Source organism: Oryctolagus cuniculus, chromosome 2, assembly GCF_051225735.1.
Source record: "Oryctolagus cuniculus isolate XC-2025 breed Fujian yellow rabbit chromosome 2, ASM5122573v1, whole genome shotgun sequence".
Lineage (NCBI taxonomy): Eukaryota > Metazoa > Chordata > Mammalia > Lagomorpha > Leporidae > Oryctolagus > Oryctolagus cuniculus.
This window is the reverse complement of record NC_142868.1, coordinates 111,591,847-111,612,809: the sequence shown is the minus strand read 5'-3', so window position 1 is coordinate 111,612,809 and position 20,963 is coordinate 111,591,847. Positions and strand designations below refer to the sequence as shown.

Sequence of the window (20,963 nt, the reverse complement as noted above, 5' to 3'; positions counted from 1 at the left end):
TTCCGCTGAACTGCGAGAGACTTCTCTGATGCTTTGGTGAGGCTGCGTACTTAGCAGTCCGTTGATTCATCAGGCGCAGCCTAGACCTGAACACCCACATTGTAGATAGGTCTGCAATGTCCACAAAATTACTGCACGGTCACTGCCTTCAACCTTGAGATCCTTTTGTTTATTCTTCACATTGTTGAGATCCCTAACCGTGGCTAAATGGGAATATGGCTCATTAATCTACCAGTTAATCACAGCTGCTTGGTAATTACCTAGAACAGGAAGGCATTCTGGGATGCTCTCTGGGAAGGATCCCAAGAAATGTGGGATAATGGCTGCCGGGAAATTGCACTGTTCCTGAGTAGATAAGAACCCTTCCCAAATAAATAGCACTGGATATCAGGTATGACTTGAAGAGCAACCAGATTGGCCCCCTCTCTCTCTGCTGGCCAAGGAATCTTGGAAAAGGTACCTTTTGTGTTCTATCTCCTCATCTGTACAATGGGTCCAAGGAATTAAAGTAGACTGTGTGGCACAGGAGTGCCCAGTGTTGCCATTTCTGTTACTATCACAGAGAGAAGGCATGGATACAGAGCAGGGAGAATTATCACAGAGTACAGTTGGGGCTGTGCTTGAGTGAACAGTGTTGAAGACTGGAAGATAGCGAGAGGCGTGAAAAGGAGGCGGGACGTGCGTTGAGCAGGGACATGTTCAATGGGGAAAGGAGAGGAAATGGCAGAATAGGAGCTGCGGGGTGTTAAGAACAAAGTTGGAACGCTGTCTTCTGGAGCCAGAAGCGGCCCACCCATTCTAGTGCAAAGGGTTCTGGGAAAGGTTGGGAGTAATGGTGGCGAGGCGTGTCACTATCAGCTGGATGGAGGCTTTGAATGCCCAGTGGGAGCGTTGCTCACCTTCTGTCTTGGCCTCTAGGCGGCCCTGTGACAGGCTGGACTCTACCGTATTGAGAATGCTCATCTGACTGCAGGGCACAGGAGAGGTTAAAAGAGAAATAAACATGATACCCCAACAACTTAGTCTCCTCTGGTGGCTGTGGCTGGCATGCATGGAAGCCAGGGGCCCTGGCTCCAACTCCTAGTTATCTTGAGTCCGCCATGTCCAACCTGTGCACTTGGTGTATCATCCTGAGCAGAGGAGTGATCTAGGGGGTCACCTCACCTCCAGGCTGCAGAGCAGAGAGACTTCCATTGTTCTTGGGGCACAAGGCAGAGCCATGGGCCTGGAGCAGGGGCAGAACTGCTCATGCTAAGAAGGACTGACAGGCTGGCCGATGGGGCAAAGGCACGGGACCCCAGGCTTAGACTGGTCAGGACTTCAATGACATGAATGCCTTATCTCCTGGACAGGAGTGGCTGGCCCTGTCCAAGAATAACCCAGGGCCACATTGGGGGGGGGAGAGAGAGAGAGAGAGAGAGAGAGAGAGAGAGAAACAAGTGAGCTAGCCTTGGCAAACCCTGGAGGCAATGGGCTGTTGGGGGACTGAGTTTCGTAAGGGCTTGGCATGTTTGCTGAATGATTCTGGCTGTGTGCCTGGCTCTGAGTTTCCTGCTCCTAGCTCCCCAGATGTGTCACTGCTGCAGGAGTAAAACCCTAAAAGGCTCTGACACAGGCGTCGCCAGGAGTCCACTTTCCCTGGACCCTCTGACAAAATGTGAGCTGTCGCTCTCGTGGGGCATGGACCTGACCCGCGCTTCTTTGGAGAAAGAACAGGCCCTAGCTGTGCTGTCCAGGGCTGACCCCAGAACACGCTGCTGTGTTTCATAGCCAGCGTCCACACAGCAGCTTTGTTTGGGGGAGGGAATCTTGCCGGGATACCTTGTGCGTTAGCAGCTCCTGCAAGACCGGCGGGCCCCGGTGGTGAAGAGTGGAGACGGTAAGATAACTCATTGCCCTTCGGAGTTTTGTTTCTGTGTTTATTCCTCTAATGTGTGATGTTCTTACACACTGTAGGAGGGATCCATGGGATCGGTGAAGGTGATTTTGTGCTGTTAGCATGTGGCTTTGTAAATACCTTTAACCTTAAGACGTGTCCTAATAAGAACTCAGCTGTGTTTACCTGTGTTTATTCCATGGAAGATTAATCCGGAGACACAGAAGCCCTATATTTTATAAGTATGAACTACTTACAAGACATTCAGAGTTATGTGAGGTTTGCTAAGTAGTGAGTTTTGTTAAGGAAAGGGGATTGGAAACAAAATCTTCCCATCACGGGCTGTGGTGTTAGAATTGAGACTTACTTGATCACTTTCCAGTAAGCTTCACTGGGCCGGAGGAGCCTAATCTCCCTCCTTGTTTGACTGAAGGATTGTACGGTTATTAACAGTACATTACTTGCATTTAAAGCGATAGTACATTGCCTTGGTGAGAGTTGGACACGTTTCCTTCAAGAAGGGCTTAGAATGTCATCATAAAAGCATACACGTGGTTTTTCCATCAGCTTTGCAATTTTTTTTTAAAAGACTTATTTATTTTATTTGAAAGTTGTAGTTACATAGAGAGAAGGAGAGGCAGAGACAGAGGGAGAGGTCTTCCATTCACTGGTTCATTCCCCAACTGGCTGCAACGGCCAGAGTGGCACTGATCCAAAGCCAGGAGCTTCTTCTGGGTCTTCCCATGCAGATGCAGGGGCCCAAGGACCTGGGCCATCTTCTACTGCTTTCCCAGGCCACAGTAGAGAGCTGGACTGGAAGTGGAGCAGCCAGGACTTGAACTTGTGCCCATATGGGATGCCAGCACTGCAGGCAAAGGCTTCACCCACTACACCACAGCGCCGGCCCCAAGCCTTTGCAAAGGTTATACCAATAGTTACAGAGATTATCCTTGGTGTGCTTGTGCATGTGTGTGTGTGTGTGTGTGTTACAAACACTGCTTGTATTTTTTACTGGATACCTTGAGCTCCATCATTCCTTGCAATGGTGTGTGGGAAGGAATAAGAAAATGGGACAGAAGCTGAAAGAATAAGGAAAAGAAATCACACAACCAGAGAACCATGAGATTTACCATTCCACCCAACTAGAAAATAATTCCATACTGCTCTTGTGCAAAAATGCTAGCTTTGCACTGTTCGTGAGGATGTGACACGCTGGGTAGCAGGAAAAGATGGCTCAACTGAGGCAGCTGGGACCAGAGAGCTCTGTGAGTCACAGCATTCACCCAGCAGGCAGCTGGGGGACAGTGACAGGTGCGTCTCATGCAGAGGATTTGCGGTCACGGTGAATGTGTCGATCTTTTGAGAGAAAGCTGCCCAGAGACGGTCCAGAACACTTCTCGTGATGAATTTGAACTTCCGAACAGGGTGCTGGCTTTCAAAGATGTGCACAGTCTTTCTGAATGCAGCAGGCAGTTGTTAATCTTTGAACTCACAAACCCTGTTGCATGCAAGCCCGCTGGTTTACTGAGGAGAAGACCGTGATGGGCATGGCCAAGGAATATTGAAGACCCACTTCTAACATGCATCTTAAAAATTGGCGCCAACGCGGCATCCCACGTTGTGGTGTGGTAGGTGAAGATGCAGCTCCCTAGGCGGGCGTTCCATTTGGGAGTGCCAGTTTGGATCCTGTCTATAATGCTTTGAGCCAGCTTTCTGCTAAAGTGCCTGGGAAGACAGTGAAAGATGGTCCCAGTGCTTGGGTCCCTGGCACCTCTGTGGGCAACCCAGATGCAGTTCGCAGCTCCTGGCTGTGGCCTGGCCCACCTTGGGCCATTGAGGCTATTTGGGGAGTAAACTAGCTGTTAGAAGACCTCTCTCCCTCTCTCTTTCTCTCTGCCTTTCAAGTAAATCAATAAATAAATCTTTAAAAAAATGTATGTCAATAACACATGCTCATTGTGAAAAAAATAAACATTTTCAAAAGAATACCTATGGGCTGGCGCCACGGCTCACTAGGCTAATCCTCCACCTGCAGCGCAGCTACTCTGGGTTCTGGTCCCATTTGGGGCGCCGGTTCTGTCCCGGTTGCTCCTCTTCCAGGCCAGCTCTCTGCTGTGGCTGGGAAGGCAGTGAAGGATGGCCCAGGTCCTTAAGCCCTGCACCGGCATGGGAGACCAGGAGGAAGCACCTGGCTCCTGGCTTTGGATCGGTAGAGCGCCGGCTGTAGTGGCCATTTGAGGGGGTGAACCAACAGAAGGAAGACCTTTCTCTGTCTCTCTCTCTCATTGTCTAACTCTGCCTGTCAAAAAATAAATAAATAAAAAGAATACCCATGGATAAATTTAAAAGTGAAAAATAAAAAGACACACACCACTGTGAAATGAGCACAAGTACCATTTTGGTGAGTTTGTGTTTTCTTTGAATGCATTTACATTTGGAAGGAATATTCTCATCCAGCTTGAGACTTGACCTCTCAGCAATGTATTGTAAGCATCTTGTGGGGGCAGTGACATTCCTTTCACAGAAGGTTTTCCAGTTTATCACACAATTTTGAAATCTTACCCATAGGTATTTGATGGTTTTCTTGTCCATTATTAACAATACTGAAACTGATATCCTTGCAGCGACATCTTTGCCTCTCTTAATGAGCATTTCCCTGGGATAAATTCCTGGAAGTGGAGTTGTAGAAGCAAAGGGTATGAACATGTTTAAAGCTGTTAAACACTGCTGTTAAATGAATTAACCCTGGGCTGTTAATTTCTATGTCCATCAGCACTGTATGAATGCCATTTCCCAACATTCTTTCTCACCAGCATAGATCTTATCTTTTTTTTTTCAACAGGGTGCTAATCTGACAAATGGTAAAAGATATTTTGTTGTCTTAATTTACCTTAAAGAAACCTTTTATTAAAACCTTTTGACTTCCTATTATTTCCCTCTGCCTGTAGGTTCTCATCTCTTTTGGTTATTCATTGCCAAACACAAAAAGTCTCTCCTTTTACAGTAACCTCTGCCAACCTAGTTTCTGAGGTCTGTGACCTCATTTGACATCTCTCAGAAGGTCTGGGAGACAGTGTGGGGAAATCAGATGCTCTTCCTCTGAATTTTTACTGCCTGAACCACCTAAAACAAGCCTCTCTTTACGATTTTATTACCTGTTCAAGTATAAAATTTAGAAAGAAAGCCTGTCTCAGCCATTCCAAAAGATCATACTGGGAATGCAAGGAGAGAGGCTAGAGGATGCCTTCTGAAATTTTTTTTAAAGCTGGATGGTGTAATTATTGTTGTTGTTGTCAATGTATTTTAATCTTCAAAATGCATGGGTTCTGGGAGCTGCGAGCTGAAATTTCAGTGGTATCTGCTAATTCGAATCTGGAAAAGTGCATGTGTGACAATGTATATCTTGGTTCTCAGATTCAGCTGCAGGCTTGGTGAGCTCCAGCAGCTCACAGACACATTATTTTGTTGCTCATTTATCCATACGCCCAGGGGCCAAGTGCCCTCCTTCTCACATTGCTTTGTCGTTGTCCGCGTGCTTTGCTCTGATTTCTAGAGCTCCTCAAAGGCAGAGCCTGGTTTGGGGTCTGACGCCCCGTGGGAGAGCCCCATGAATGTGTCTGCTGTGAGTCAAGGCAAGGGGGGACAGAAGGACTTTCACACAGCTCTGCAGGGGAAGGAACATTCCAAAAGGAGGAATCAGAAGATTTAAAAAAAATGAATCTTGATGTGAATGGAAGGGGAGAGGGAGTGGGAAAGGGGAGGGTTGTGGGTGGGAGGGACGGTATGGGGGGGGAAGCCATTGTAATCCATAAATCGTACTTTGGAAATTTATATTCATTAAATAAAAGTTAAAAAAAATCAGCCCAAACGGAGCTCTTCTGGGGAAAATGGATATGTAGTTTAGCTTAGTTTGATCAGGCTTCATTTTTATGGAACAAGCCTTTAAACACAATCCAGAGTAGAACCAGGAAACCAGAGAGTGCAGGCTCTGTGAGTGCAGGTGGCGTGGAGGTGGTGTGAATGTGGTGTGGACATGGCGTGGATTTGCACAACTGCAAGGTGGGGCGTAGCTCATCACTCTGACCTCCACACAGTCCTGGGCTGTAAGAATCAAGACCACACTGATGTAACAGTGGTTTGAACGTCATCCTGAGTAGTAACAGGAAGAGCTGATACCTAATAGAGCACTTGCCGTGTGTGAGACCTGGTTCTGAGCACTACTCCCGTGGAGTAATTTTAATCCAGTTTTGCTGATCAGGAGACTGAGGCACAGGAGAAGTGATGCTTAAAGTCACACGAGTTTTTAGTAGAGAGCTGGGATTCCCAGTGCAGCCAGCCTCCTACTGGAGCCCACGGCAAGTGAGAGCAGGTCTCCCTGAGCCACAGAAACAGTGCGTGGTTTGGAGGGCTACTGATTCTGGTTGTGCTGTTGACTGGGGAATACAGTTACCATTCATGAACTCTTCACTAAGGAACAGACACTGGGGTTCTTTCCATATGTTGTTTCTAGGCTTTCTTACTACCTTGCATGGTTGGTGCAGGATTAAAAACAAAACAAAGCAAAACAAAACAAAACTATAACCAAAACACAAAATGCTCCAAAACCCAAAACAATTTGAGCACTGACATGACCCCACAAGTCTGCGGTTCAATATACATAAACTTTGTTTCACCCCCAAAATAATTAAGATATTACCTTCAGGCTAATTCATGAAACAAATAAGTTTTATGTTTAGACATGTGCCTTATTTCCAAGATCCTTCATTATGTGTGTGCAAATACCCCAAAGGGTGTGGGGAGCAACCCGGACTAGACTGAGTTACTGGAATTAAGACTTATTCTATGCATCTGCTCTCCCACAATATGGCGTTGGGAGAGGAGAAAACAGCTTCTACGCAGGTGCCTCCAGTTCAGCCAATAAACTGTAGGACTTGCTCCTGATTGGAGAGCAGCGTACTCGGCGTGTGGGCAGCCGAGTTAGGATTGGCGGAGGAGGACTATAAAGGAGGAGAGAGACGGCATTCACCAGGAACATCTAAGGGGAACATCTAAGAGGAACATCTAAGGGGAACATCTGAAGGAACACCTGTGCAGCCCCCGAGAGAGCTGGCGGGCGGTGTGCTGCTCCCCTGCGGAAGTGGGGAAAGTGGCCAGGGGGAACCTCCCTTCCACGGAGGTGGAAGGGACGGTAGCCAACCCGGGAAGGACCAGCAGCAAACCTGGGAAGAACCAGCAGCAAACCCGGGGAGGGCCGAGCAGACGAAAGAACAACGCAGGGTCCTGTGTCGTTCCTCCACGAAGACGGGGAGTGACATAATGGTGCCGTGACTCGGATAGGAAACCTAGGACGGATAGGAAACTTAGGACGGATATGAAACTTAGGAGGGAAGAAACGGGAAGAAGTGAAAATTACCAGAAAGAGAGACTAGCAAACAGCCTAGGGAAAAGCCGGACGAAAAAGGTGCCGGAAGAAGCTATTGAAAGCCTAGGCATAGACTCGGATACAGACTATGGGGGGAAGCTGGGAGAAATCTCTAAGGTCGAAAGCGAAAGTGAAAGCTAGAACAAACGGACTCGGAGGCGGACTGTGGGGAGAGGCCAGGAGAAATGAGGGAGGAGTATTGTTGGAAGAAAGCTTAGGGAAACATACCGGGTAGAGAAAAATGTTAGGGAAATTGAAGCCGCGGGGGGCAGGCCGAGGCGGAAACGAAAGCCACTTTGGGATTCTCAAGTTAGCCCGGGAATAGGGGGCGAAAAGTTGAAGCCAGAAGCGGAAACGTAAGCCTGGTTGGGATCCGTCTGATTAGCCCGGGGAGCAAAGGACGGGAAGCCAAACCGTGGGGCGGAGACGTAAGCTGGGTTGAATTCGCCAGGCTAGCCCGGGGAACTTGGATTGAATGCTAGTGGTGGAGACGCAAGCTACGCTGTGTGACTCGCGGAAGCCGCCGCGTGCAGAGAGAGCACGGGGCATGAATAGATAGGGAACGCGGGGCTGGCGCGAGGCCGTGGTTCAGACGCGAAAGGGCTAGTGAGTAACCGCGGAGTGTGCGCGCAAAGCCGAGCCGCGCAGATGAGAGAGGCGCGGGCTGAAGCGGCTCAGAGCCGGCGATGCGCCGAGAAGTAGCCTCGGGGCAGAGCCTGCCAGCAGGGCGAGGCACCGGGAAGCCGCGGGGATAAGAGAAACAGAAGTTCAGAAGTAAAATGAGAGAAATAGGAATGCTGGAAGATAGAAGTAAAATGGGGGAAATAGGAATGCCCGGAGATAGAGAAATAGAGAAATAGAAAGGCCTCCCCTCAACACAGCAATGTGAGAGCTTGGATTCGGTCTGCCTGATTAAGTGAGGCGATGAGCACCTGCGGCGGCTAGCAGCTTATGCGCCGCAGGTCACCGAAGACAGGCACGAATTAACATCAGTAAGGCCTCCCCACAATACAGCAATTAGGAGGCTTGGATTCGGTCTGCCTGATTAAGGCGGTAAGCACCAGCAAGCGGCTTGACCAGAGTGTGAGCCGCAGGTCACCGAACACAGGCACGCATCGGCGCCTAAAAACCTCCTCACAACATGGCGAAGAGAGGACCCGGATTCGGTTTGCCTGATTGATAGGACTTGTAAGAACCTGTGGCAACTCTAGCAAGTAGAGCAGAGTGTGTGCCGCGGGACACCGAAGACAGGCGCGTATCAACGCCAAAAATAAAAAGAAAGGGGGATCTGTGGGGAGCAACCCGGACTAGACTGAGTTACTGGAATTAAGACTTATTCTATGCATCTGCTCTCCCACAATATGGCGTTGGGAGAGGAGAAAACAGCTTCTACGCAGGTGCCTCCAGTTCAGCCAATAAACTGTAGGACTTGCTCCTGATTGGAGAGCAGCGTACTCGGCGTGTGGGCAGCCGAGTTAGGATTGGCGGAGGAGGACTATAAAGGAGGAGAGAGACGGCATTCACCAGGAACATCTAAGGGGAACATCTAAGAGGAACATCTAAGGGGAACATCTGAAGGAACACCTGTGCAGCCCCCGAGAGAGCTGGCGGGCGGTGTGCTGCTCCCCTGCGGAAGTGGGGAAAGTGGCCAGGGGGAACCTCCCTTCCACGGAGGTGGAAGGGACGGTAGCCAACCCGGGAAGGACCAGCAGCAAACCCGGGGAGGGCCGAGCAGACGAAAGAACAACGCAGGGTCCTGTGTCGTTCCTCCACGAAGACGGGGAGCGACAAAGGGCAAAAAAAAAAAAAAAAAAAAAAAAAAAAAAAATCCAAAATTCAAGAAACTTCTGGGGCCAAACATTCCAAAGGTGGGATACTCATTGTGCACACTTATTCTAGCTCCAGGCCCAGACAAGCCACGACCCTGGAAAGTTCAGTAAGTGGTCCAAAGTTGCCAACTGGAGAGGAGAGGTCCATCAGTCTAAACGCAGTCTATTTTACTTAGCTTCTAAATTCACTGGTCACACTCATAGTCTGGCTTCCTGCTAATGTAGACCCTGGAAAAGAACAATGATGGCTTGAGTAGTTGGCTTCCTGCCACCAATGTGGAAGTCCTGGGCTGAGTTCCTGGGTCCCAACATTGAATCCCTGCGATTGTGGGCATCTGGGGAGTGAACCAGTGGGTGGGAGCTCATAGTCTCTATTTCTCTGTCTCTCAATTTTTTTTAAAAAGAACATAGTATAAGAAGAAATTTTGCTTAGTTTTTGGCTAAACCATTTCATAATATTTTGGAATTTTTAAATTCTCCAAGTGCATGATAGATGGTTTGTTTGCTTTTGGACAGACTCACAGTTTAGAAGGCCACTCAGTATGGTCACTCTTTCCTCCAACCATCCTCTTCCCCTCTTTCTTAACCATAACTATTATTAGTAGTTTCTTGTATAAGGGATCTTGGGAAAGTTCATGGAAAATGCATTTTGGAAATATTACTGTGGGTTTCAAAAGTTTTTTTTGTATCACAATAAATTTATCTTTTAAATTCTACCTTCCATGAACTTTTACAAGTATTTCCTGCGGCCTCTTTCAAATTAATGGTGTTCACTGTTCTGCACTTCGTTCCACTCTGTGTCCACTGTGCTTCCTTTTTGACCTTTTGGTAGATCTTTACATTGTTTACAATCTTTGATTGCTTCAACCAGTGTTGTAATGAATGTAACATTTTGCAGAAGCACCAGTTAGTGCATCTGTTGGCTAAATTCCCGGAAGTGGAACTTCTGGGTCAAATGCTCTGTGCATTTGTGATGTTCACATCTATCGAACAGTGGCTCATCCACCCCTCCCCAGGTTAGACCAATGAACACCCCGGCCAGGAATGTCGGAGAGAACATTCTCCCACATGCTTGTCAACATCACATACCAGCAAGCAGATTTCTGTTAAACTGTAGTCATTTTAGACAGGAAAGAGGTGAACTCAGTTTAAATTTTTCCTATCTCATATTATGGTTGAGATGGGCATCTGTCCCCTGAGTTTAAAAGCATTTGTGGTCATCACATTCATTTACTTGGCAATTGTTTTCAGCCACGGGTGAGGAGACCTTGCTTGCTACAAGCCAGGTAGCTGCTTTTGCTTGAGTCAGCACCTGTTGCAATAGGCACCAGGAGAGAGGGATGGCTGCTGACAATGCAACTAATGGGCCAAGATACACATTAGCTGGGTGATCAGGGCTCCTGGGGGTGAGGGACCGAGGTGTGGGGTATGAAAAGGAACCTGATGGGCAGAGGGCAAGGGGACGGAAGCCTACATGTGCTGTTTGAAGAGCAGGAAGCAGATCCAGGTGTGGGTGGTGCCGGGAATGGGAGGGAGGTTCATGGTGAGCTGGAGGCAGAGGCCGAGGCCGGATCATGGTATTTGGATTTTAATGTGAGTTTCTGGTAGATTTTGGTCATGTGCTGAGCTGAGAGAGCTAGAGTCTGCCAACTCATTCCTTTTAGGTTGTGGTGATAACAGGGAGGCATGGTTCTTATGGACAAGCTAATGTCAAACTTTGTTCAATTTGACCTGAGAACACGACAGGGCTGACATTGGGTATGGAGCTGGCACTCAGGGTGCTGTGTCTTGTACCCAGCCCTGGGCTCAGTGTGAGACAAGCGACAAAGCTTTGCCTGAATATGGCCATGAAGATATTTTACAAAAGTACCTCCTGCTTCTCCCAGAAATAAAATTGGGTTCACAGAGCTTTCTCATTCACCGTGGACATGTATTGTTGAATTCACTGATCATTGGACATGTTCTTACTGTGTGACCAGCCTGTGCTAAGCCCAGGGCTAGGTGCTAGGGATAGTAGGAGGAGAGGAGGTGGAAGGGGAAATGAAAAGTTGAAGAAGGTCAGTTGCAGCTTCAGTCCAGTTGCAAACTTGCATCCAACGTCAACAAGCCAGAGAAAGCCAGGAAGAGGACAGCCAAGGGGAACTCAACTCTGGCCTTCCAGTAAGGGCCACTGGGAAATCTGCCCTGCGGACTGCTTTGTGCTAGTAAGTTCTCCAGGGACCTGAGCCAGGAGAGAGTTGCAGGTGGAGCTTCCCGTCTATCCATTGCTTACAGGTGTGATGGGGTCATTATTCTAGGTTGAGGGGTGAAGAGTTGAGAACTTTTCTTGGGACTTCCCAGTAGGCACAAGGTGCAGCTGAGACTGCTCTCTCCCTTGAATGAGGCCATGGATCTCTGTGCTCTGGAAATAGAGCACAATCCCCAATAATTCTCCTTTGTGGGAAGGCATAGAAGAGAAAGCCTCTCTCGTCTGTGTGTCATCTTTTGTTCTGGTCCCTTTAGTTCCGTGGTTATGGGGCCACTTATAAATCTGTAGAATTTTGCTGGACCCTGCGGAAGTGCACATGGAGTGGATGACTCTAAACCCAGAGATGCTTCCATCTTGGGAAAAAGCACAGGATCCTGAGCCAAAATGTTGTTGACTCAACGCTCAGGATCGCTGCAGGGCAAAACTGTCTTCAATGGTCCTTTGTGGCCGGATCGAAGTGGGGGTTAATGTGCGTATGTGGGTGTGGTGGTGTTTGGGATGAAGACCTCGGCACTGGCCTCCTGAGGAGGTGTTGATGGAACTGGTTTCCATGGAAACAGGAACAACGGGCAGGATGTGGGAGACTGCATGGTCAGCCAACACTTCCGTGAGCTTTGCGTCTGGTCCAGGACAGAGAGAGCAGGGCTTGCCTCTGAGAAGGAGGAGCCCCACAGGTTGAATTCCAGGTGCTCAACCCAGCCAGGATTGCCTCAAGCAAAGCCAACATGGTGTGGGGATGTCAAGTGACAGTGCCAGGTAAAAGAGGCAGCACAAGGAATACTTACCAAACAAAAGTCCAAAAACATTTAGAACATTTGAAATGTGTCTATGCTAATTATAAACTAAAATAAGTATTTTAGGATTCAGAGATTTTTTTTTTAATTTACTTTCTCTTTATTCAAGAGAGAGAGAGAGACAGAGATTTTCCTGCAGAGAGATTTTGCTTCACTCCCCAAATGCTCACAACAGCTGAGGGCTGAGCTAGGCAGAAGCGGGGATGTGGGACCTCAATCCAGGTCTCCCTTATGGGTGACAGGGACCCAGGTAGCTACCATCTGCTGCCTCCTAGGGTGTGCACTAGCAAGAAGCTGGAATTGAAAGTAGAGCCAGAACTCGAGCCCCGGAACTCTGAAATGGGATGATGACGTCCCACTTGGCATTGTAACCACTACACCAAATGCCTGTTCCCAGGGATTCAGAAATGTTTTGCAAAACCAATAGACTGAATGTTTGCATTCCTCACACGTGTTGTCCCCAAATTCATATGTTGAAACACCAGGAGGTGGTTCCTTTGGGAGAGAATGAAGTTAATTAGTTAACCATGCAGGGGATCAGCGCTTTATATAAGAGGCCAGAGAACTGAGAGCTGTATTCTTGCCAGGCCAAGATACCTGAAGGAGTGAGCCATCTGCAAACCAAGACTCGGGCCCTCACCAGCCATGGATCTACAGCTTCCAGAACGGTGAGAAACAAATGCTTACTGTCTTGAACGCACTAAGACATTCTGTCCCATCAGCACATGACTATGGAATGACTAGCTTCAAGACTTAAATTCCTGTAAGGGCTTTAGCAAGTGTTATGTCTGAGCATTACCTGAATCAATGAATGAATTGAGTGATGAGATTGCTTTAGAATTAGGGGATGGCCCACTTGTGCCTTTTGGGGATGTTTGCCTCTCTTATCACTCAGGGGGAAGTATTGGAAGTGAATACAATTATGGGTTATCTTTTTTTTTTTTTTTTCTGAAGACATTTGAGCTTCTTGGTGCTGTGTCCTTTCTCGGTTGAGGTCAGCAGTGCTGCTTTTGATGACTGGAGCCGCCCAGACATTTATACCAATTACATACTCCAACAACGGCCACAAAACCAACACAAAGCCACGATTACGCCCCCAAAGATTGATGTGGGTTCTCTCATTCATTTCCCGGAGTTAGTGAGAGAACAGAACTTGACTGGAAATCCTGGGTCACTATTCTTAGACTTTTTATGGGCTGCAATTTTATTTGTGGGAACTCTTGATCTCACTGGCTCTGCTCTTGGCTGGCTGGCAGCTGTGCACACTCCGGGGCTGTCCCAACAGCACCCAGCCTCCCTGCCCAGCCCACCGCCTCACCTGGCAGTTCTAGAATGAATAAGGATCAACAGTCATTTACATCCTTCCTGTGCTAGCTGGGAACTCTACACGCCTTACCTGGGTTCCTTCCGTGGGTTTGATTATTTTCTATTTGTTCCTTAGGAAACTGAGGCTGTAGGTGAGTTTCTTCATGTTGTAGCAAATAAATAGCAAGAGTGAGGATCTGAACGAGGGTCTGTAGAGCTTCCAAACCTCTTTACATGTTACTATGCTGACATAAGGAGACACACGAAGGGAAACACAAGTTTAGTGGTTCTTTTTAATAAGTGCAGGTGCTCTTCCACTTAGCATGGGTTATTTCTTGATGAACCCATCGTCAGCTGAAATTGTGGTTAAGTCCCAAACGTACTGAATCCATCTGACCTAGAAAACATCCTTGCTTAGCTCCACAGTACACGGTAGAGCATGGGTGTGGGTTACTTTGTGTTGTGACCATGGGGCTGAGCAGGGAGCTGCTGCTGCTACTGCCCAGTATCACCAGAGAGGAGCAGAGTGCATTGTATTCACCCAGGAAAAGATCCCAATTCCATACTCCAAGTATGTTTTCTAGTGCATGCATTTTGCTTTTGTACCATGGTAAGTTAAAAAATCCTAAGTAGAACCATTTAGGTGAATAACTGTCTGTGTTAGTTAATAGTCATTTTTTTTTCTGGGTGCTAAGGATTTTCAAAATCCATTCAGGTCAAGCCTAGGATCGAGGCTCCTTTCTTCCACTTCTAAGAGCTATCATCCAAACGGACATATATGACCTGTCAGCTAGTTTTTACAAAAGGTATCATATGTAAGCATTAGTACCTGAAATTATCAGTAGGTAATATTTAAGCCCAAATTAATACAAATGAAATATATATAACAGTAAAGTACAAATTCGAGTAGGAACTCAGTAGTTATTCTCTGGAACAATTAAATACTCCGTTCCAGTAGGTGGGAGAAACCTTGTTTCACAAATAATGTCACCTGTGTGTTAAAGAATAATCCATAAAACTATATGCAAAGGTTCATAGGATTTCTTTCCTAAGGAGAAAATGCATAATTATGGTCAGTGGTGGTAAAATTTGAATTGAAATTAATTTGAATTAAAAAAGATCTCATGTGAACTTGCCATGCCTACGTCTCTGAATTAGTTTCCTCAAGGTTTCAGCGTTTCTCTAGATTAACACTGTGGGTTCCTGAGCTGACTCATAAGGAGAAGGAGAGGAGACATTTTTGCTGGTGTTAAGAATGTGGGGAATCACACCCAATATCACTCCCCGGGCTTGAATATTTATCAGCCTCAAACTCAGAGGTTTATTTAACTGCAGGATCAAAATTCCAAACTTTTTCCCCTCGGGTTGAAAATTGTTATAAATATTGGTGAGGCCGTATGAATCATCTTTAGAAACTAGATTCATAAGATAGTGAGAAATGCTGAGGGCTGGGGTGGAGGCCAGCACTCGCTTTATTCTGGAACAGATGTCCAGTTGGTAGGTTCTTGTTTACGGAAACCTGATGGATGTGAATAAGTCCATGTAGCTGAACTGTCTTGCGCGCCTGACCCTTGTCTGCCGGGTCAGCATGAATATGAACAATTGTTACCTTGGTGATCCTACTCAATGACATGTGCAAAAGATCACATTATGCTGAAAAGAATCATTCTCTGGCTACAGCCCACAGTTGACCATCCTGGCCACATATGGGAGGCACCTGGGATACCTTCACATTACTGATGCCTGAACTCCCATTCCCAGAGGTTTATGTGATGGGTTTGGATACAGCCCGAATTTTTTTTTTTTTTAAACTCCTCCAGGTGATTTTACTGTGCAGCTAGGGTTGCATGGTTTGTTTAGGAACCATTGGTTCAGGAACAAGACAGCCATCAAGCTGGTAAATCACCCAAGTAAACAAGAAGCTGGCTGGATCAAGATTGCCCAGAATGATTGCCAAATCCTGCCTCCTGGGGGAGTTGAGGTCCAGGTCCCAGAAATCCTTTTCACTGGAAATTAACAAAGACTCTTTACCAAATAAGTGTGCTTTCAATTTTCTAAGCCTCTGTGGACACAATTAGACTAAAACGTAGGCACTTCCATTCATGTGGCAAATGTTCAGCGCAGCTGTGGTAAAGTTCTAGTCACTGGAGCTTGAGCCTGCCTTTAAATATGGCAACTGGGCAGCAGAAGAGAGAGGAGCTCACGCAAGACCAAGTAGGGGCTGACAAGTGCCAGGGGACAGGACAGGGTGCAGAGCCAAGGTTTCAGAGGACTGGGACATAGTTGCCGATTTATCCTGGTTGGAGAGGTGGGAAAAGGTGGCATGATATTTAGGAAGCAGAGGGAGAAAGACAGGCTGGTGTCCTGTCTGGAGATGCCTGCATGAGCAAGGGAAGAGCTAGGGATGGCAGAAATTGGCCAGGACATGGGTGTATAATATACACTGATGCATCAAAGGCAAGGAAAGAGACATGTTCAAAAAAGATGGGGTCAGGGCAGTTGAAGGAGGCTCTGGGATGCTAGACTGAGTGGTCTGGGCTCTATTCAGGAGGCACTGGGGAACCCTTGCTGGCAGGTTTTGACGTCCAAGGTTGAAGCGAAAAGCAAACAGGGGCTTGCCAGGTGCAACTTCACTATCAAATATGAATTGTTTAGAAGAAAAGTGTGGTTTGGCCTCGTGTTTGGTTTTAACAAGGTGGAAAAGAATCCCATGTAGGTAGAGTTGGCAGCTGTACCAGGTGAATTATGCCAGCAGAGTTTAGCCTCTCCAAGGCACTGGGGCCTTGTTCATCTCCCCTTTTCTCTAATTTCTAGCACATTCATTGTCCCTGCTCAACCTCTTTTCTGAGAATGAAGCTTAAGACATTGCTCCCTCCCCCTGCCACCACATGATCTTGGTGTTGCAAGTAGTAGCAGCGAAACCGTGACAATGAAAAGACAGAGCTGTTCCAAGGTGGGATGGTGAGCTTAGTTTTGGCCAAATTGATTCTTGAGTTAGTAAGGTGACTGCTTTTCATTTTCTTTTTAAAATAGAAAAATAAAGTTTAAGGATCAGGCAGATTTTGGCAGAAGGGGCTGACACATCCCCAAGTGATATTGCTGGATTGATTTTATTGTCTAAACACTCTTCCTTGTATTCTGAGAATCTCATTTACGGGAAAGTTTGTAAATGCTGCTGGTGATTCAGCCTAAAAGGGGAGTAGAGAGAGATCAACTTCTCTAAAGTCGAGATCCCTAAATCTGATTTTAAAATGTCAAAATTGGTGCATGGAGGGCTTGGCGCTGAGTTGCAAATGTGAAAGGATTAAAAACAATTTGAAGTAGAGTAGGCCACTGTTCTGAAAACTCTCTAGGTTGACTTCCTCCATTGAAGGAAACAGTTGAACTCATGTTCTCAGATTTCCTATACATGGTCCCTGTTTTCTTCCTGGCCAGGCTAACCTTTTCCTTGGTAAAATTTGCATATCTATAGTTTCTCAGTTCTGCTTCTTAGTGTTCTTATGTTAATCCACAGTCCCCTTGTGATGATTAAGTCTGAATGAATCAATGATAAATGAGGAAGAAAAAAAGATCCATTCGTAAAAGGTGATGCTAATTCCACATGAATCTTAGCTGTGTGATAAAAACACAAAACACTGCAAGGTCCCGGTTTTTAAAACATTGGGCAATACTGTGCCATATTTTCATGAAACCCCATGTCCAGTTTTGGATGGGGAAGACATGCTTATGTTATTTAGGGTATGTCTGATATTGTAGTGCTTTTTATGTCTGTCTTTAGGGTGACTAAATAACATAGCAAGCATCGGCTATGTGCTGATGGCCACATCAAGCCTGTCACGTGTGTTTTCACCATCCTGCAACGTGGGTATCGTCATCCCCAAGAACAGATGAGGGGAGGGAGGCTAATGAAGTGCAGGTGGCTGGGGGCCACCTGGGGCTTCTGTTAGTAAGTTAGTGCTCTTTGTGCAGTGGACCTTGATTGTTTAGCTGACTCACAGACATTGCAAAATAAATATGGCTGCTGTTTATTTGCTTCCCACTGCTTTGATCATTAAATAGTTGTCAGTAGTTCTGAACCAAAAGGGCTATTTTTGAATTACCATCCCAGCTTTTTCCTGGCGTGTTCTCTGCTTATTTATTTATTTAGACGAATCTCATTTTGTTCCGTAGAGAACCTAAGGCAGCTTGTTTCTTGTTGAAATACGTGTGCAGGTCAGTACAGCCCTGCTGGGGGTGTGCAATGTGGATTTCTCAGAAATAGGGGTGTGTGTGGGAATGCTGCTGGGCAGAAGTCATTTACTCTGTCCATTGTTCCCAGCACTTGAGTTTCAAGAGTTACCCTCATTATTAGGACCTTGGAAAAGCACCAAAGCTGCTACCTCCTGGGAGTTTTTCATCAAAATTAGTCCTTTGTCATGGCAAATAATGGGTTTTAAAGTAACAAGAAATATATATATATATACACACATATCAAAGTATTTCAAAAAGTTAATGGAAAATATGTGTCATGAAAAAACTATGCATGGGTTTTAATTTTTCAGACTAGAAAAAAAACTATGCATGGGTTTGAATTTAATTTTTCAGACTAAAAAAACCTGTAATAACTATCTTTTAATTCCATTTTTGATGAAGTTTTTAAGTACCCTCATACATGTAAGGGTGTGCATGTACACACACATACACACACATCTATCTATGTATAAACACACATATCTAATGACATATTAAGAACCATGTATTTGGTCTCTAGCCCTGGTTGTTATCAGCTCCCGATCCCTTGGGATTTCTTGGGTGTTTGATCTTAATTCTCACTCTTGGTGGGTTCCTCGATGGGGCCATTCCCTAGAAAGATCAAGTCGTGATTAGAGCTGTGCAGATTTCAGCTGTAATACCCTAAGCTTTGGCAAGGGGCATAGGGCTGGATATTGAGTTGAGCATCAATCATGTCCAAGGAATGAAGCTGCCATCAAAATCCCAGACTTCAAGATTCAGAGTTTCTGGGTTACGGAGCCCATGGAGAGCAGCCCACATGAAGAAGGCATGGAACTTGGTGTCCCTTCCCATATACCTTCGCCTGTGCATCTCTGCATCTGGCTGCTCCTCTGTGTTCTTCACGGTAACCTTTAGTGTATATATAAAACAAGAACCACGAGAGTTTCCCCAAATTCTGTGAGCTGCATATGATTGAACCTAAAGAGGGGATCGTGGGAAGCCTGTCTGGCAGTGTTTGGAAGCATAGGTGACAATCTGGCACTTGTAGCTGGTGACAGAAGTGCGAAACAGTCTTGTGAAACTCAGCCTTTGTCCTCTGGGTTAAGGGCTATCATTGTCAGAACTGAGTTGAATTGAGCTGTAGGGCATGCACTGGTGATGGAGAATCACTTCTTGGGGAAAAACACCCCTATATACCTACATCCTTGCACGTAGTCACAGATGTGTAAGTGTAAAAAATGAAAAATTGTAAATTGTTGTTATTTATCAATGTCCCATATTTTTTAGATTGCTCAAACTAAGTATGTGTCTCTCCAAGGGGCCCAGAAAGCAGTTAGGGGATGAGAATGCTAAAAACTTCACGCTGAAGCTGACCCTGACCGGTCCCTTGCTTTCAGTAATTCCAGCACACCTAGATAAAACATAAGCTCTTCAAAAGCATTCCTTTGTCCAGGGAGAGTTTTCCACTTCACAACACTTTGGATGACCTGGTGTAGCTGGGAGTGTTTACTATGGAAACCAAATCGCTCTCCTGTTGGTCTGCTGAAAATTAGAAAACAAATTGTGTTGTCAGTAGATTATTGTTGTAAACTTAATTCTGTGAGATCAAGTTCTGGAGCTGGAAGTCCAACGATACAAATTCAGGATGCACTTGAGCATTTGTTTAAGCACCACAGATTGGGAAACTGTCATATACCTGTGCCAGATGGCTTTCTCAGCCACACAGAGCTAGTTTGAAGAGTCTTAAGGGAAGTTACGTAACATGTCTAGCCTATTAAGTCGCAGAGGCAGGAGGCTGTATTTTCTAGCCTTATTAAGGTATTACTGACAAAAAGAATTGTGTATATTTAAAGTGTACACCACATAACTCAACAAACATATGCATTGTGCAATGGCCACCACAACCAAGCCAACTGACATATCCATCACCTTTTTTGGGTGCAGTGAGAACATCTAAGTTCAACTTTATCAACAATTTCAAGTATACTGCGCAATTTCATTCATTATAGTCTCTGTGGGGTACATGAGGTCCTCAGAACTTGTCCATCTTGTAAATGAATGCTTTGAGCAGCTCCTTCTCCACCCCCTGGGCACTCACCATTGTACTTCCTGTAAATCAGTCCCTGGCCATGAATCCCCTAAGGGCCTCCGCAATGGCCTTCTTGGGAACTCAGGTGGACAAATGGTGTTGTCCTGAAGCGACTCAATCCTAAAGTTTCCCATGAAGCATCTGAGCTTTCATCTATTGCCTTCCTTTAATGAAAGTTCACTGCGCATTTGGCTAAATCAACCTCCATCTTGGTCAGTGGTCTCTACAGTGAAAATATTTCACCAGGAAGACTTGGATGTGTGTTGTTGTGTATGTGTCGTGTGGGTCTGGGTGTTGTGTTTGTTACGTGTATTTTATTTTGCATGTGTGTTTTATGTGTGTTGTATGAATGTGGATACGGTGTGTGATTTTTGTGTGTTTTAGGGTATATTGTGTGTGTGAATATATGTATTGTATTTTTTTTTGTATTTGTGTTCTGTGAGTGTTGTGTATGTGTCTGAGAAACAGAGCTCTGCTTCTTTGACCCAGTCACCTCCCATCAGTCCCCACCTAAGTCTCCGCAGGAATTTTGGTGAGAGCAATCCATATTTAAAACAGAAGAGCGTTTCCACTGCCCCAGGATAACACTGATCAGTCCAGTCTTTCTCCAGGTGTAAAACTCAGTTGGGGGAGTTTAAAAAAATGCTTTTTAAATTTTTTAAAAATCAAAAGCCTGGCCCATTCTTTTCCCACTACATTTTAGTATCTCTGAAATCAGGATGAATTTTGCAACAGAACAGATAATAGGTCCTAATCCTCTAGGCAGATGTTTTTCTATCTTGTTGTACGTATTACAACGAATGACGATTTTGCTTAGTCTATTATCTTGTCACGGACCTAACCTCTATACTGGAGTTCAAAGCCGAGCAATACCTTCTTCATTCTGGCCCTCATCTTCTGCCAATGCTAAATCCTCTCCTTTGAAGGTAGGAAGTTTCCAAGTAGCCATAAACAATGAAAGGGTGGCCCTGAGAGACCATGCATTTGTTTCCTGTATTAAAAGTATAATTTCCGATATGTAATATCACTCTTTGAATCAATTCAAGTGAGATAAGACCACCATAAGGCTGCAGACTATATTCCACTATTTTTTTTAAAATACTAATTTATTTGAAAGGCAGAGTTGCAGAGAGAGAGAGAGGAGAGAGAGAGAGAACAAGCTTTCTTACAATGGTTCACTCTCCAAAT

General features: G+C 45.8%; 1 protein-coding gene across 2 annotated transcripts in view; it reads left to right on the top strand.

Moving 5' to 3' along the window:
- The first annotated feature begins 1,394 nt into the window (after positions 1-1,394).
- IL1R1 (interleukin 1 receptor type 1) overlaps positions 1,395-20,963 on the top strand; it is an 81,274-nt gene continuing 61,705 nt past the window's right edge. Inside the window, exons 1-2 of one of the 2 annotated variants that reach the window (XM_008253215.5) lie at positions 1,395-1,879; positions 12,757-12,837. The gene's annotated coding sequence lies outside the window, so the exon portion shown is untranslated. The remainder of the gene's footprint in view (positions 1,880-12,756; positions 12,838-20,963) is intronic. The other variant, XM_008253226.5, reaches the window with a different exon arrangement.